Source organism: Triticum urartu, chromosome 6 (assembly GCF_003073215.2).
Source record: "Triticum urartu cultivar G1812 chromosome 6, Tu2.1, whole genome shotgun sequence".
In the NCBI taxonomy this organism is placed as follows: Eukaryota; Viridiplantae; Streptophyta; class Magnoliopsida; order Poales; family Poaceae; genus Triticum; species Triticum urartu.
The window spans coordinates 316,390,255-316,408,386 of NC_053027.1; positions in this window are offsets into that span (position 1 = coordinate 316,390,255).

An 18,132-nucleotide genomic window follows, 5' to 3' on the forward strand; every position below is an offset into this window, starting at 1 on the left:
CAAGATAGCTTTTGTCCCATTATATTTGGTAGACCCTTCTTGAATACTGTTAATGCTAAGATAGACTGCAATAAGGATATTGTTTCTGTTGGTTTAGGGGATATGTCTCATGAGTTTAATTTTGCTAAATTTCATAGACACCCCCGGGATGAAGAATTGCCTACTAAAGATGAATTTTTTGTATTTCTTCTATTGCTGTGCGTCCTACTGATCCTTTAGAACAATATTTGCTAGACCATGAAAATGATATGTTTATGAATGAAAGAAGGGAAATAGATGAAGTATTCTTTAAACAGGGACCTATTCTGAAACACAACTTGCCTATTGAAATCCTAGGGGATCCTCCTCCACCCAAGGGTGATCCCGTGTTTGAGCTTAAACCATTACCCGATACTCTTAAATATGCTTATCTTGATGAAAAGAACATATACCCTGTTATTATTAGTGCTAACCTTTAGAGCATGAAGAAGAGAAATTATTGAAAACTCTGAAGAAGCACCGTGCTACTATTGGATATACTCTTGATGATCTTAAGGGCATTAGTCCTACTCTATGTCAACACAAAATAAATTTGGGGAAAGACGCCAAACCAGTTATTGATCACCAACGACGGCTGAATCCTAAGATGAAAGAAGTGTTAAGAAAGGAAATATTAAAGCTCCTTGAGGCAGGTATAATTTATCCCGTTGCTGATAGTCAGTGGGTAAGTCATGTCCATTGTGTCCCTAAGAAGGGAGGTATTACTGTTGTTCCTAATGATAAAGATGAATTGATTCCACAAAGAATTATTAAAGGTTATAGGATGGTAATTGATTTCCGCAAATTAAATAAGGCTACTAAAAAAGATCACTACCACTTACCTTTTATTGATCAAATGCTAGAAAGATTATCCAAACATACTCATTTTTGCTTTCTAGATGGTTACTCCGGTTTTTCTCAAATACCTGTGTCAGCTGATGATCAAGCAAAGAACACTTTTACTTGCCCTTTTGGTACTTTTGCTTATATACGTATGCCTTTTGGTTTATGTAATGCACCTGCTACCTTTCAAAGATGCATGATGGGTATATTTTCTGACTTTTGTGAAAAGATATGTGAGGTTTTAATGGATGATTTCTCCGTTTATGGATCCTCTTTTGATGACTGTTTTGAGCAACCTTGATCGAGTTTTGCAGAGATGTGAAGAAACTAATCTTGTTCTGAATTGGGAGAAATGCCACTTTATGGTTAATGAAGGTATTGTCTTGGGGCATAAAATTTCTGAAAGAGGCATTGAAGTTGATAAAGCTAAAGTTGATGCTATTGAAAAGATGCCATGTCCCAAGGACATTAAAGGTATAAGAAGTTTTCTGGCTCATGTCGGTTTTTATAGGAGGTTCATTAAGGACTTCTCAAAAATTTCTCGGCCTTTGACTAACCTATTACAAAAAGATATTCCTTTTGTCTTTGATGATGATTGTGTAGAAGCATTTGAAATACTTAAGGAAGCATTGATTTCTGCACCTATTGTTCAGCCACCTGATTGGAATTTACCCTTTGAAATTATGTGTGATGCTAGTGATTATGCTGTAGGTGTTGTTCTAGGGCAAAGAGTTGATAAGAAAATGAATGTTATTCAATATGCTAGTAAAACTCTAGACAATGCCCAGAGAAATTATGCTACTACCGAAAAAGAATTTTTAGAAGTTGTATTTTCTTGTGATAAGTTCAGACCTTATATTGTTGATTCTAAAGTAACTATTCACATTGATCATGCTGCTATTAAATATCTTCTGGAAAAGAAAGATGCTAAACCTAGACTTATTAGATGGGTTCTCCTGCTACAAGAATTTGATTTGCATATTATTGATAGAAAGGGAGCTGAGAACCCCATTGCAGACAACTTGTCTAGGCTAGAAAATGTTCTTGATGACCCACTACCTATTGATGATAGCTTTCCTAATGAACAATTAAATGTCATAAATTCTTCTCGTACTGCTCCATGGTATGCTGATTATGGTAATTACATTGTTGCTAAATTTATACCACCTAGTTTCACATACCAGCAAAAGAAAAAGTTCTTCTATGATTTGAGACATTACTTTTGGGATGACCCACATCTTAATAAAGGAGTAGATGGTATTATTAGACATTGTGTACCTGAGCATGAACAGGAATAGATCCTACGCAAGTGTCACTCCGAGGCTTATGGAGGACACCATGCTGGAGATAGAACTGCACATAAGGTATTGCAATCCAGTTTTTATTGGCCTACTCTCTTCAATGCCCGTAAGTTTGTCTTGTCTTGTGATGAATGTCAAAGAATTGTTAATATTAGTAGACATCAAGAAATGCATACGAATTATTCACTTGTTATTGAACCATTTGATGTTTGGGGCTTTTATTATATGGGACATTTTCCTTCCTCTAACTGGTATACACATATTTTAGTCGTTGTTGATTACGTTACTAAGTGGGTAGAAGCTATTCCAACTAGTAGTGTTGATCATAACATCTCTATAAGATGCTTAAAGAAGTTATTTTCCCGAGGTTTGGAGTCCCTAGATATTTAATGTCTGATGGTGGTTCACATTTTATTCATGGTGCTTTTCGTAAAATGCTTGCTAAGTATGATGTTAACCATAAAATTGCATCTCCTTATCACCCACAGTCTAGTGGTCAAGTAGAATTCAGTATTAGAGAGCTCAAATTAATTTTGCAAAAGACTGTTAATAGATCTAGAAAGAATTGGTCCAGGAAACTTGATGATGCATTATGGGCCTATAGAACTGCATATAAAAATCCTATGGGTATGTCTCCCTATAAAATTGTTTATGGTAAAGCATGTCATTTACCTCTCGAGCTAGAACATAAGGCATATTGGGCCATTAAAGATCTCAATTATGATTTCAAACTTGCCGGTGAGAAGAGGTCATTTGACATTAGCTCACTTGATGAGTGGAGAACCTAAGCCTATGAGAATGCCAAACTATTTCAAGAAAAAGTTAAAAGATGGCATAATAAAATGATACAAAAGCGTGAGTTCAATGTAGGTGATTATGTATTGTTATACAACTCTTGTTTAAGATTTTTTGCAGGAAAACTTCTCTCTAAATGGGACGGTCCTTCCGTTATCGAGGAGGTCTATCGTTCTGGTGCCATAAAAATCAACAACTTCGAAGGCACAAATCCAAAGGTGGTGAATGGTCAAAGAATCGAACATTATATCTCAGGTAATCCCATAAATGTTGAAACCAATATTATTGAAACCGTAACCACGGAGGAATATATAAGGGACACTTTCCAGAACGTTTCAGACTCCGAAAAGGAACAAGTATGTGGTACAGTAAGTAAACTGACTCCAAAACATTTCTAATGGCAATTTTTCTCCGTTTTGGAATATTTAGAAAAATAGGAAAGTAAGAAGCAGACCGGAAAGGACACGAGGCTTCCATGAGGGTGGAGGGCCCGCCCTACCCCCTAGGCGTGCCCCCTGCCTCGTGGGCACCTTGTGTGCTCTCCGGACTCCGTTTTCTTTCTTTTGGTCGGTAAAAATTCATTATATAATCTCCTGAAGGTTTTGACCACCGTACCACGCAAATATCCTCTGTTCTTGTTTCGAGCTGTTTTTTGTTAGGGTTGTCAAGCTCAGGCATCATGTCGTCCCCCTCCTCCAACAATGGTGACAACGATGCTTGGCTAATGAAGATAGAGCTAAAGAGGGAAGAACCCATGGTGATTAACAAGGATGAAGGGATCAAAAAGGCCACGGAGGACCAAGTTCTAGCAGCAGAAGACATCCTTCTACTTGATCACAATCTTCTTACGCCAACTGAGATCGAAGCTTTCAAGATGATTGAGTTAGCTCGTATACAAAACAAGTATCTCACACGTGAAAATATTTTGTTTAAGGAGCATATCATCGCACTCAAGGGCATTATCCGCAAGTTGGAGGACCTCTTACGCTCGATGTGCGACTATCCATCATCACCTCCATCTCCTTCACCAGCAAAAGAGATATAACCACATGGGTATGGGCACTCCCCTTGGCAACTGCCAAGCTTGGGGGAGTGCCCCGGTATCGTATGACCATCACAACTTTTATCTTTACCATTTTTCTTAGTTCGATCCTTTTGATAATATCTTGATCTAGTAGAATAAAGTTTTAGTATGATCTAGTTGTGAGTTTTGCTTTATGATCCTTCTATGTAATCGAGTCCCTAGGCTATATATAATAAAGATTAGTGTTGATTCAAGGGCTTTATTATTTTTCTACGATCTTGATGGAATAAAATAAGAGAAGAAATAAAAAGAAACAAAGAGATCATATGGATCTTATGGAAAGTAATGAGCTCACATATAAAGAGTATGATGAATAAAAGTTGTTGAGAGTTGACAAACATAGTTTTCGTCATCGTTGCAATGAATAGGAAGTAATAAAGAAAGAGAGGTTCACATATAAATATACTATCTTGGGCATCTTTTATGATTGTGAGCACTCATTAAATATGACATGCTAAAGAGTTGACATTGGACAAGGAAGACAACGTAATGGGTTATGTTTTCTTTCATCTGAGATAAATTATATTGTCATGGATCATCCAACATGTTGAGCTTTCCTTTCCCTCTCATGCTAGCCAATTTCCTTGCACCAAGTAGAGATACTACTTGTGCTTCCAAATATCCCTAAACCCAGTTTTGCCATGAGAGTCCACCATACCTACCTATGGATTGAGTAAGATCCTTCAAGTAAGTTGTCATCGGTGCATGCAATAAAAATTTGCCTTCTAAATATATATGACTTATTATTGTGGAGAAAATAAGCTTTATACGATCTTGTGATATGGAAGAAATAAAAGCGACGGACTGCATAATAAAGGTCCATATCACAAGTGGCAATATATAGTGACGTTCTTTTGCATTAAGATTTTGTGCATCCGACCATAAAAGCGCATGACAACCTCTGCTTCCCACTGCGAAGGGCCTATCTTTTACTTTTATCTTCTACCTTACATAAGAGTCATGGTGATCTTCACCTTTCCTATTTTACATTTTATCCTTTGGCAAGCACAATGTGTTGGAAAGATCCTGATATATATAGCTAATTTGATGTGAGTCTTCATGAACTATTATTGTTGACATTACCCTTGAGGCAAAACGTTGGGAGGCAAAACTATAAGCCCATATCTTTCTCTGTGTCCGACTAAAACTTCATACCCATAAATATTGCATTAGTGTTAGCAATTGTGAAAGACTAAAAGATGGTTGAGTATGTGGACTTGCTGAAAAGCTCTGATATTGACTCTTTCCTATGTTACGATAAATTGCAATTGCCTCAATGACTGAGATTAGAGTTTGTTGGTTCTCAATGAAGTTTATGATTCATACTTGAAATTGTGATTGAATTGTTACTTAAGCATAAGAGATCATATGACAATATATATATATATGTTGTTGTTCTAAGAATGATCATGATGCCCTCATGTCTATATTTTATTTTTATCGACACCTCTACCTCTAAACATGTGGACATATTTTTCGATTTCGTCTTTCGCTTGAGGACAAGCGAGGTCTAAGCTTGGGGGAGTTGATACGTCCATTTTGCATCATGCTTTTATATCGATATTTATTGCATTATGGGCTGTTATTACACATTATGTCACAATACTTATGCCTATTCTCTCTTATTTTACAAGGTTTACATAAAGAGGGAGAATGCTGGCAGCTGGAATTCTGGGCTGGAAAAGGAGCAAATATTAGAGACCTATTCTGCACATCTCCAAATGTCCTGAAACTTCACGGAAGTTATTTCCAGAATATATAAAAAATACTGAGCGCAAGAAGTACCAGAGGGGGGCCACCCACCATCCATGAGGGTCGGGGGCGCCCCCCTGCCTCGTGGGCCCCCTGGTGGCCCTCCAATGCCCATCTTCTCCTATATGGAGTCTTTAATCGAGGAAAAATTGATAAGCAAGCTCACGGGAAGAAACTCCGCCGCCACGAGGAAGAACCTTGGCGGAACCAATCTAGGGCTCCGGCAGAGCTGTTCTGCCTGGGAAACTTCCCTCCGAGAGGGGGAAATCATCACCATTGTCATCACCAAGGATCCTCTGATCGAGAGGGGGTCAATCTTCATCAACATCTTCACCAGCACCATCTCATCTCAAACCCTAGTTCATCTCTTGTATCCAATCTTTGTATCCAAACCTCAGATTGGTACCTGTGGGTTGCTAGTAGAGCTTATTACTCCTTGTAGTTGATGCTAGTTGGTTTACTAGGTGGAAGATCATATGTTCAGATCCATTATGCATATTAATACCCCTCTGATTATGAACATGAATATGCTTTGTGAGTAGTTGCGTTTGTTCCTGAGGACATGGGAGAAGTCTTGCTATTAGTAGTCATGCGAATTTGGTATTCGTTCGATATTCTGATGAGATGTGTGTTGTCATCCCTCTAGTGGTGTCATGTGAACGTCGACTACATGACAATTCTCCATTGTTTGGGCCTAGAGGGAGGCAATGGGAAGTAATAAGTAGATGATGGGTTGCTAGAGTGATAGAAGCTTAAACCCTAGTTTATGCGTTGCTCCGTAAGGGGCTGATTTGGATCCATATGTTTCATGCTATGGTTAGGTTTACCTTAATACTTCTGTTGTAGTTGCGGATGCTTGCAATGGGGGTTAATCATAAGTGGGATGCTTTTCCAAGTAAGGACAACACCCAAGCACAGGTCCACCCACATATCAAATTATCAAAGTACCGAACGCGATCATAAGAACGTGATGAAAACTAGCTTGACAATAATTCCCATGTGTCCTCGGGAGCACTTTTCTCTATATAAGAAATTTTCCAGGCTTGTCCTTTGCTAAAAAAAGGATTGGGCCATCTTGCTGCACTTTATTTACACTTGTTACTTGTTACTCGTTACCAATTACCTTATCACAAAATTATCTGGTACTGATAATTTCAGTGCTTGCAGAGAATACCTTGCTGAAAACCACTTATCATTTCCTTCAGCTGCTCGTTGGGTTCGACACTCTTACTTATCGAAAGGACTACGATAGATCCCCTATACTTGTGGGTCATCAGATATCTTCGCATGCACCCCAGTGTTCGAACCTTAAGGGTTTTGCCGGAACCCGTGATCCGACATTTGGCGCGCCTGGTAGGGGTGCGCCGAAGCTTCCCTTCCGTCGCTCCGCGTCATGTCGCTTCATCGTCTCCATGGCGGACGTGCGTCGCGCCCGCGCCGAGCGCAGGGCTGCCCTCGCCACCCGTGTTGCTCAAACGGCCCCCGTCGGCGGGCCACCATGTCGCTCTCCGTCGCCTGCCGCCAACACCGCCACCGGCCCGGCGGGGAACGAGCAGCAAGCATCCTCGCTGCACCCCTCGGTGCGACAGGACGGCCGCACCGCTACTCCATCGCTGACTCCCGCTGTTTCATCGTCTCATGCTCGTCGCGTTCCCACGGACACAAGGGCCGCGCTCCTCATGGCGCCCGAGATTCTGTGCTACCACCCAGTCGACGACCTCTACGAGGACTGGCTTAACTGGATCACCGAGCATGTCCACGCCGTAGGGGGCTCCCCTGCGCCGTCCCACTCTCTGCCTCGCCCTCCACCAGCCACGGGCGACGCAGCTCAAGAAGCACCTCTACCCCAAGACGGCGCCCTAGCACCAAGGCACGCGGCTCCACGCGGCTCCACGACGCGAACCACTGCGTCCGGCGCCCGCGCGTGAAGAAAGAAGCTATCAAGAAGTCCCTGGACCGCAGGCGAACGCTCCGCCGCGCCAGGATCGTTTGCTGCGGAAAGGCCCCGCGCCGATGGCCGTAGCGGTGTGCGGGCGCCAAGGCCAAGCTCCACCTCCAAGGCGGGCACTGGTGACCACGGCCGGCTGCCGCACCTTCACCCCCGAGCTGCGCAGCGTCGCCTGGCCGGGAAAATTCAAGCCAGATCTGCCTCCTCGCTACGATGGCACCCGAGACCCCGCGGAGTTCCTGCAGCTCTACGAGGTGAGCATCGAGGCGGCCAACGGCAACGAGAAGGTCATGGAGAACTGGTTTCCCATGGCTCTCAAAGATGGCCCCCGCTCCTGGCTCATGAACCTGCCGCCAGGCTCAATTTCCTCCTGGGACGAAATGCGCAACCGCTTCATCGCCAACTTCCAGGGCACACGCGACCGGGTCGCGGGCAACCTGCGCCGCATCGAGCAACAACCAGGATAGACCCTGCAGAAGTGCATTCAGTGCTTCAACAGTGCACGGATCAAGATCCCCAAGGTGACCGACGAGGTCATCATCTCAGCCTTCTCCGACGGCGTCCGCGACATCAAGATGAAGGAGGAGCTCTCCATCCACGAGGTGTTGTGCACGACCTTGGAGCTATTCAACATTGCGACCAAGTGTGCTAGAGCTGAGGAGGGGCGCCTCTCCCTCCTCGAACTCCCTGCTGCAGATCCACAAGAGAAAAGACCGAGGCCAAGGACATGAAGCGCAAGGAAGCAGCCGTGCTCGCGGCGGAGCCAGACACCAAGCGCGGCAGAGATCAGCCTGAGTCATCCAAGGGCAGCCGACTATTCTGCGCCTTCCACAACCTGCATACCCACAACACCAGTGACTTTCAAGAGCTCAGAGCCATTCGAGAAGGACGCTTTGGTCGACGCCCCGAGCGCAGCGACCGGGGCTATGACCGAGGAGGAGGACATGGTGGTGGACGCTGGGACGACCGTGGCCCGCGCCAGGAGTGGCATGATCGGCCTCATGAGGACTGCTGGCAGGATCATCCTTGCGAGGGCGCTTGGAGGGACCAACCTCATGAGGCTCATCCTCAAGGCAACGCCGGCCTTCCTCCATTACCGCCACCACCCAGAAGGAACGACGACCACCATCAAGATGAGGGGGCTGGGGGCTTTCAGGAGTCGCGTGCTATCACCTACATCTTGGGTGGAGCTCAAGCCCCATCCCCGCAGCATATCTTCAAACAATTTTCCCGTGAAGTGAATGCAGTTCTCCCCAAGATCGAGGCCACACGCCCGTTCAAGTTGGCAGATCAGCTCAAGTGCGCGGCCACTGCAGGCGTCCTCCCAATGCTCTGTTCGCCAGTCATCAGCAACGTTCAAGTTACCAAGACCCTCATCGACGGCGACGCAGGGCTCAATGTCATGTCCGTCAACACGTTCGACAACCTCCAAGTGCCATATGACCAGCTTCAGCCTACCAAGCCTTTCTCAGGAGTGACCGACGGCACTACTACCCCGATCGGGCAGGTCCGCCTCCCTGTTACCTTCGGAGAACGCAACAACCACCGCACCGAACTCATCGATTTCTACGTCGCCTACATCCACCTGCCATACAATGCCATCCTCGGGTATCCAGCCCTGGCCAAGTTCATGGCGGTGACCCATCATGGCTACAATGTCCTCAAGATGCCGGGAAGCGGCGGAATCATCACAGCCTCGTGCGAAGAAAGAGACGCGGTGTGCTCCCTCGAGCGTGCCTTCCAAGCTGCAGCAATCGACAACCCCGGCAGTCAGGGCGAGCGCCCTCCTGAGGCCACTCCCGAGAAGAAGAAGCAGCTGCGTGACGCAGGGCCTCAGGCAAGCGGCGCCTCGTCAGGATCGGCGTCCGCGCCTGGGGCGCCTCCCTCCATAGCATAGGGAAGCGTGCCCAGTGCCCCTCTCGGGCAGGGCTCGGGGGCTCTCTTCTGGAGGGCCTCAGACTTTGCCTGCATCATGATAGAGGCCCTTGGGCACCACTTGGAGGCGTGCTTCGCGGCACGTTTCCCTCTGGAGAACACAGGGCAAGGAGTGCCCACTGCTCACGAGTTCATCACCAAAACCGCTCAGGAACTGCAAGACGCGAGGGCCATGCGCGGCAGCCGCCGCTCACCAGGTGTAGCTCCCCATCCAGGCGAGGATGTCGGGCTACGCGTCTGCATCGACATCCCAGGGCTCAATCAGGCCGCCTCTCATGAGCTTCTCTGGCCTTCGCGCGTGGGACGCTGCGAGGGCCCACCTCACAGCTATGTTCGCATGACCTTTGGCCTGCCGAGCGTGGCAGCCGCCTATCAACGCAACCTGCGGAGCATCCTGGCTGCTCAGGGGGCCAGGCACCATGCGGTGCTGACGGAGATGAAGACGGTCCTCAGGGAACCCCCTAGACCCCTGGAGCCTCCCAAGGCTCATGGCCCCGGTGGATCATGAGGGGCAGCCCCTTCGCCGCACGCCTTCAGCTACCCCAACTCTCCTTCATCAACAGAACCAGGTGACATTTACCCAAGTTCATTTAGCTGGGAGCGCCCCCAGGGCTGCATCATTCCTAGGCCGCATGGGACCGTCCATGTGGCATGTATCTTTCCTTTTATGTCTTTAGCTTACCCTGTTGGGGGTGCCCCTCGGGCTGCATCATCCCCAAGCCGCTCGGGCCGGACCCGGTGGCATGCATCTTCCCTGCACTTACCTGAGCTAGGTTGCTTTCCATCCTTAATCTATCTATGACTATCGCCTGCTTGATTGTCACCCATCATGGGAGCTGCGCGCCGGCCGTCTTTCTTCAGGACCCCTCGCGTTGTCTAACCATTTCCTAGGACCAAGACAGCGAACAAGAACCAAGACCAGGCGCAACCCACCTTGAGGTAGGGCCTCGTGAGTCCCGCGCTAGCTCATGAGTGCCCAGATACACCTCGTCTAGCCCTGTCGTGCAAGCCACGTGTCAGGCGGGGCTGTACACGCCCCGGGGGCTCTTCGCAGTAGGGAGTCCCCCTCCCACGCCCTAGTGGAAGCACGACGCTCCGCGCTGGCCGTTGACACTTCCGAGGAGCGGCTATGCCTGTGCACAAGCGGAAGCACTACGCTCTGCACTGGTGATAAACAACTAAGGGCGGCCCCACGGCCATACCAACCTCAGGGAGCCCCAGAGCTCAGTGTCCGGCCTCACCGCAATGCCTCCCCTCGGCAGAGCCGTGTGAGGGGGCTGGGCACGGGGGGCTGCGCTTGGGTCACGCCCAAGCATGCGCCACCCAACCAGGTCCCCTGGACCTAGTCGTCGCATGCCCCTCCTGAGCCAAGCCTCGGCGAGGGCAAAGGTATGGAGAATGTTTGCACGTCAAGGGGGACTCCTGACCATCGCGACCCAGGAGCCTAACTAGTCACGTAGCCCCTCACTCCTTGGTCCGTCCTAGTTTCTGGTAGGCTCAACGGCAGTTGAGGTATGCGTGGGGCCGGGCTCTGTCGAAGTAGAACATTAACCTACTCTCGCGTATCCTTCCTATAGGATGTTTGAGCGTCAAGGGGGACTCCTGAGCATCGCGACTCAGGAGCCTAACTGGTCACGTACCCCTCGCTCCTTGGTCCGTCCTAGTTTCCAGTCGGCCCAACGGCGGTTGAGGTATGCGCGGAGCCGGGCTCTGCCGACACAGAACACAAAGCAAATAGGAACAAAATCGCAAAATCTCAAAGCAAATATTACAATACATATTGTTCACACAATATCGAACGCAAGTTTAACGCCTCCACGAGGCATGGTACATGTTGTAGGAACAAAGCAGAAAAGCAGCCGCAAGTCACCCATGGACACCGCCCGCACCTGCAAAAGGTGCCCCCTCCTGGGTAGCGTCGCCTTCACTTGCATCACCGGTAGAGGGCGCGGGGGCGAAGTCATCGAACTTCTTCAGCAAGGCTTCCACTTGACCGTTCACAGTCGCGGCTGCAGCCGCACAGTGTTCATCAACTACAGGTTCCAGCAGCTCGTCAAGACGAGCGCTGGGGTCATGAAGGTGTAGGTGGCTGAAGACCCGTGTCAGCGCGGCTGAGGAAAGGACGCGAGCCTCTGCCTCCGCCATAGTACTGATGCCTTCAACGACCTCCTCGAGCGCCTTTACCAGGAAGGGAAGCAGCTGAGCAGGCCATCCTCGTCGCTGGCCAGCGGCTTCTCCAAGCCTTCTCGTACAATGTCTTTAGCGCCACGCGGGACCTCTCCTCGAAGGTCGAGAAGGCCGCACGGTCTTCGGCAAGGACCCTCGCCTTGGCGTCAAGGTAGGCCTCCTTCGCCCTCGCCATCCGCTCCAACTGCTCCAGACGGTTGCACTCCGCTGCCTGCGCCTTCGCCAGCTCCCCCAGCTCGGTATCGTGGCCCTTGAGGGCATCCTCCCGGGCCTTCATCTCCTCCTCCTTCACCTGGCGGTTGCGTGCTTCTTCTGCATGATGGTCGCGCAGGCCCTTCAGCTCGTCCTCCAACTCTCGGCAGCTGCCGCGGGTGTCCTCGGCGTCCTTCAATGCCGCCACGCGATCGGCCGCAGATTTGGCGGCGGCCTGCTTCTCCTTCTCAGAGGTCGCCCGCGGCCTGGCTCAGCGATGCTCGAACCGCTGAGTCGGAGTGAAGCCAGCCAGAGACCAGCTCCAAGCGCCCTGCCACCAGGTGCGAGTCCGTGCCCTGGAGATCTTCCCACAGCCGTGCCATCTCCGAAAAGGTGCACTCCAGGACGGCTGAGGAAGTAGAAGAACCTAGAGCCAGGGGCGCAGTAGGTGACGGGGGCGACATCGTCACCAGATCCTGGGAGATCAAGGGCTCCTGAACCTCACCAGCCATGCCGGACACCGGCACCTTCTGAGCCGGCGGCGCTTCGGGGGCTGACTCCTCTCGAGGATGCTCCACCGGGCCCCGCGAGGACGACCGGGCTGGAGAAGCATGAGCACCATCCCCTCCTTTGCCCGTGCAGAAGGGCACAGTCACAGGAGGCGACACGGACTCAAGCGGCACCACCTCGCTCTCCCTTCTCCTCTTCACCACAGACGACAGCCTGGTTACGCAGCAAGGAAAGAGAGTTGGAAACGAGCATCAGCAGCAGGAACAAGGCGAGGCAAGGCACTTACTAGTCTACAGCAACGTAGTCCACCTTCCGCTTGGTGAGCTTGAAGCCAGAGAGCGTTGTGACCCGAGGCGCGGGCACACTTGCTCCAGAAGCTGAAGCAGGAGCGGCAGTTGAACCAGAAGCGGCTCCAGCTGGCACCGGAGCAGTAGTAGAATCTTGGAGGACCAGCGCCAACCTGCTCCTCGTCGGGATCACGGGCAGTTCCTCCTTCTCCTGGGAAGTGCTGGCCTTGTCATCGTCAGGGAAGGCACGGAGGATGACAGCCTTACTCAGGGGGAGGTCTCCCCTTCCCTTCGGGAGCCACATCCGAGTCTTCCTCCTCCTCTTCTTCCTCATGGGACTCACCAGAAGACTGCTCCACTGGCGCCAGCGCCGCTGGGGCACCGGTGAGCACCGGTGGAACCCGACCCCGTCCGTCAAAGGTCGGCTTGGAGGCCATGATCAGCGCACTGTCCTTGTGGCCGAACAAGGGAGTAAAGGTATTCAGAGGATACTCCTGATCATCCCCAACCAGGAGGCAGAGAGCTGCGGTCAGCTCCTCGCCGGACAAGGCCTCCGAGCTCAGGCGAACCTTGTCCTCTTCATCCCCGAGTTCCCAAAAGGGGCGCGAATGGGCCTGCAGCGGGGCCACACGCAGCGCCAGAAACTCCCTCAGGAGCATGGCCCCTATAATCCTCGCCGCCTTCGCATTACCGGGCTTCAGGTCGGAATTCATCTGCTCCAGCACCAACATCGCCCGCTCGTCGGTAAGCTTCATGCAGGATCACGCCTTGTCAGCCTGGGGCTTCTCCGTCGGCAGCGGCAAGCGCGGGTGGACATACTCGGCGCTCATCATGACCGATTTTGCCCTGAGGTTGTCGGCCTTCTTCCCGGTGTTTGAGATCGAGTTGGCCTTGCCGGCCACAATAAAATTGGCGCACCTGGAGATATGGCCCTTGCTGGTACGGAGGAAGAAGAAGTGGCGTAGCAGGGCCACGGACGACATCACGCCCAGATACGCCTCACAGTAGTAGGCGCAGATGGACAAGAGAAGGACGGAGTTGGGATGGAGATGCAGCGCCTGCAGCCCCTAGTGGTCGAGGACCTCATAGAAGAAATCGGAGAAGGGAGGAACCAACCTGACGGCAATACTGTTTGTAAACAAGGGGAAGAACGTGCTCCCATCGGGCTCCGGCATGTAGGAGGCAACCCGAGCTCCGTCTTCCCCTTTCATTACTCTCCCCCACCGTCAGCAGGCACATAGCGGCGAGGTTTTTCTACGAGACATTGGGCGAGTCGAGGGCAGGTTCGTACCAAGCCTTCGCCGCACACGACACCGGCAACGAGGCGGGCTTGACCCTCCGTGGCGCCACGGGTCTCTGATGCAAGAAAGGATGGGAGTGGATCTGTAGATTTCGGAAGCGGGGAGCAAGAAAGGGGATCTGAGCAAGGCAAAAGGAAACAGTTAGGGTAAACGCTGTCTACACCAGCCTTTTGACATTCGGGCAGTTTGTCGATGTTCTGGGAACGGGGGTCCCCAGACTTGCCTGCCTGCGGCCTGCGGCGTGGCTCAAAGGGGGGCCCAGCGCAGCCCATCTTCACCAACACAAACCCAAGACACTCGCGAGGGGCCAATCCTTGCGGGGCGGACGACACGGAGCTTCCTCAGGCGCGGCCTCGTCAGGCTGGCTCACGAGGAGGCGGAGAGATCAAGGCGGGGTACCTCACGAGGTGCCCGTGACGCAAGCCATGACGACCGGGGGTGCCAGGCGGGTGCCAGCCCGCGCAGTGTCCTCCCTTCCTCTTTGGTGCAAAGGGGGCAAGCGTAGCCGCGGAGTACCCAGGCGTCAGGCAAAGGTTGCCATTTCGGTGCAATGAGACCAAGAATAGGAGGACTACGAGACGGAGGTCACCGTGGGGCCCAAAGACGGCGTCATCACCAGAGCTTTGTGCAGGCGAAGACTACTTTTGTCAGGATAGCTGATACTAGTTGTCCCCCTTCAAGTTAGCCCGACATTGTTGGCTCCCTTCCCGCTCGATATTTGGGAAGAGGACCAGGGCTTCTATAAATAGGACCAGCCACCCAAAGAGCAAAAGAAAAAAAGAGAGGGGTTTCGATCAGAAAGAGAGAGAGAGAGAGAGAAAGCTGACTAAACTCCTCCCAGCAGTTCATCGCCCCAGCCAAGAACAGACCCTCGCGAGGTTGTTCTTCCTTGTATTGTTCACCATCATCAGCCCAAGAGGCAATCCACCACACCACACACTGGAGTAGGCTATTACACCACAACGGTGGCCCGAACCAGTATAAACCATGTGTCTCTTGTGTTGTTCTTTCCATAGTTTAGATCCCAGCAAGGCGGAGGAGTGCAGGTAGGTAGGAGGCGAAATGTCCGCGCGCACCCCAGTGTTCGAACCTCAAGGGTCTGCCGGAACCCGAAATCCGACATTTGGCGCGCCAGGTAGGGGTGCGCCGGGATTCGTCTTCCACCACCCCGTTCTCCTCCGACCATCACACCCATGTCTAATGCTCAAGGGTCTGTCGGCGGGCGTCCTCGCCGTTCCCCGTCACCTGCCGTCAATGCCGCCACTGGCCCGGCGGGGGACGAGCAGCAAGCATCGTCGCAGCTTCTGTCCGTGCGGCAAGACGGCCGCACCGCAACTCCCTCGCTCACCCCAGCTAGTTCTTCGTCCCGCGCGCTCTGCGCGCCCATGGAGCCCCGCGACGTCTCCCCCATCCATCGCGCCGCACCAACACCCCCGGTCGTCGCGGCCCTCTTGGGCGGCTCGCAGGCGCCGCCTACAAGTCATCACGTCAAGCTGTTAATCCGCCGGGTCAGCGCTGTTTCCACGCAGCAGGGGGCTCCCCTGGACCGGGCGGCACCCGAGACCGGCCTGACCTTCAGCTCGGAGGACCACCCCTCCAACTCGGCCTGCTTGGGTGCGCTCCCCATGCTGTGCACCCCCACCATCTGCCAGGTGGCCGTCACCAGAACCCTCATTGATGGCGGCGCGGGCCTCAGCATGCTCTCGGTCGAGGCCTTCAACCTCCTCTGCATACCCCTGGAACGGCTGCAACCCAGCCGGCCCTTCTCAGGCGTTGGGGGCTAGTCGTCCAGCTCCTTGGGACAGATCCGGCTCCCAGTAACCTTCGGCACCTACGACAACTTCCGCACGGAGCTGGTCGACTTCGACATCGCCCCCATCGGCCTCCCCTACAACGACATCCTCGGCTACCCAGCACTGGCCCAGTTCATGGTCACGACGCACCCAACATACAACCTCATGAAGATGCCCGGGAGCAGCGGTGTCCTCACTGTGCACGGGGACACCGGGGACGCGCTGCGGGTGCTCAAGCTCGCCTTCAAGACGGCGGCGGCGGCACAGCCCGCCGACTTGGAGACCCCCGGGCCCAAGGGGGCTGCACCCGCCAAGAAGAAATAGTTGTTCACCCAAGACAAGGCAGAAACCAAGCAGATACCCGTCGATGAGGACGGGTCCACCAACGCCACTTTCACCATAGGCGCCCACCTCAAACCCGAGCAGGAGAAGGCCCTGGTCGGGTTCCTGTGTGCAAACAAGAAGGTATTCGCTTGGGAGCCTGACCAGTTGGCAGGGATCCCCAGGAGTGTAATCGAGCATCACCTCAATGTGTGCCCCAACGTTCGCCCTGTGAAGCAGAAGGCCAGGCGGCAGTCCACAGAAAAGCAGGCCTTCATCGTCCAAGAGACCCGCAAATTAGAAGCCGCTGGGGTCATTCGCGAGGTCCGATACCCGGATTGGTTGGCCAACCCTGTCGTTGTGCCAAAGAAGGGAGGGAAGGAGCGCATGTGTGTCGACTTCACTAACCTCAACAAAGCATGCCCGCAAGATCCGTTCCCGCTCCCCCGCATCGACCAGATCGTCGATTGCACTGCGGAATGCGACCTGTTATGCTTCTTGGATGCCTTCTCTGGGTATCACCAGATCAAGATGGCGGTAGAAGACGTCGAGAAGACAGCCTTCCTAACCCCGTGTGGGGTGTACTGCTACACATGCATGCCATTCGGGCTGCGTAACGCAGGGGCGACCTTCCAGCGGCTGATGCACATCACCTTGGGCCCGCAGCTCGGGAAGAATGTTGAAGCTTATGTCGATGACATTGTGGTAAAGTCTCGGGAGGCCAGGACCTTGATACAAGACTTGGAGGAAACCTTCGCGAGCCTCAACGCAGTGAACCTACGGCTCAACCCAGAGAAGTGTGTGTTCAGAGTCCCCTCGGGCAAGCTCTTGGGTTTCCTCGTGTCCCACCGAGGCATCGAGGCTAACCCGGAGAAGGTCAAGGCGGTGGAAGACATGAGCCCGCCAAAGACCCTCAGAGAAATGCAGAAGCTCACGGGGCGCGTGACCGCGCTAGGGCGCTTCATCTCCAAGTTGGGGGAACAAGCACTGCCCTTCTTCCAGCTAATGAAGAAAAAGGGGCCCTTCGAGTGGACTGAAGAGGCCGACAAGGCGTTCCAGGATCTCAAGAGATACCTGACTAGCCCACCGGTCATGGTGGCTCCGTGCCCTCAAGAGCCCCTGGTGCTTTACCTCGCCGCCACTCCCTACTCCGCCAGCGCAGCCTTGGTGGCAGTCAGAGAGGAGCGCCGAATCAAAACCACGGCAGCAGCCCGGGACAAGGCAGAACAGGGACAAGGAAGGCCCACAGAAACTGCCACCGCGGCTGAGGAGGATCAGCCGCCGCAGAGGGGCGCACCGGAGGCGGAAGGGGCCCCTCTTCCAGATGGCCAGTCTCAGGAGGCCTCATTGCCTCAAGAGGCGCCATGGTCTCCAAAGGGAGCCACCAGCGCTGACGCACTCCACCTCATTGAGCACCCAGTGTACTTCGTCAGCACGGTGTTGCGGGATGCAAGGGCACAGTACCCCATGCCTCAGAAACTCCTCCTCGCGCTACTGGTGGCCTCGCACAAGCTGCGGCACTATTTTCAGGGTCACCCCATCAAGGTCATCTCATCATACCCCCTGGAGAGAGTGCTCAGGAGCCCTAATTCAGCTGGAAGGGTCGCTGAGTGGAACATAGAACTGCAAGCGTTCCAGCTCGAATTCAGCACGACCAGAGTCATCAAGGGAGCAGCGTTGGCGGATTTTGTGGCAGAATGGACGGAGGCGCCAGGCCTCAAGGCCGACGAGGATCGGTCCCTGTCCCCGGGAAGCGAGGCACCAGAAGGCTGAGTCATGTACTTCGATGGGGCGTTCTCCAGGCATGGCGCTGGGGCTGGGGCGGTGCTTATATCGCCCACTCAGGACAAGCTCTATTATGCCGT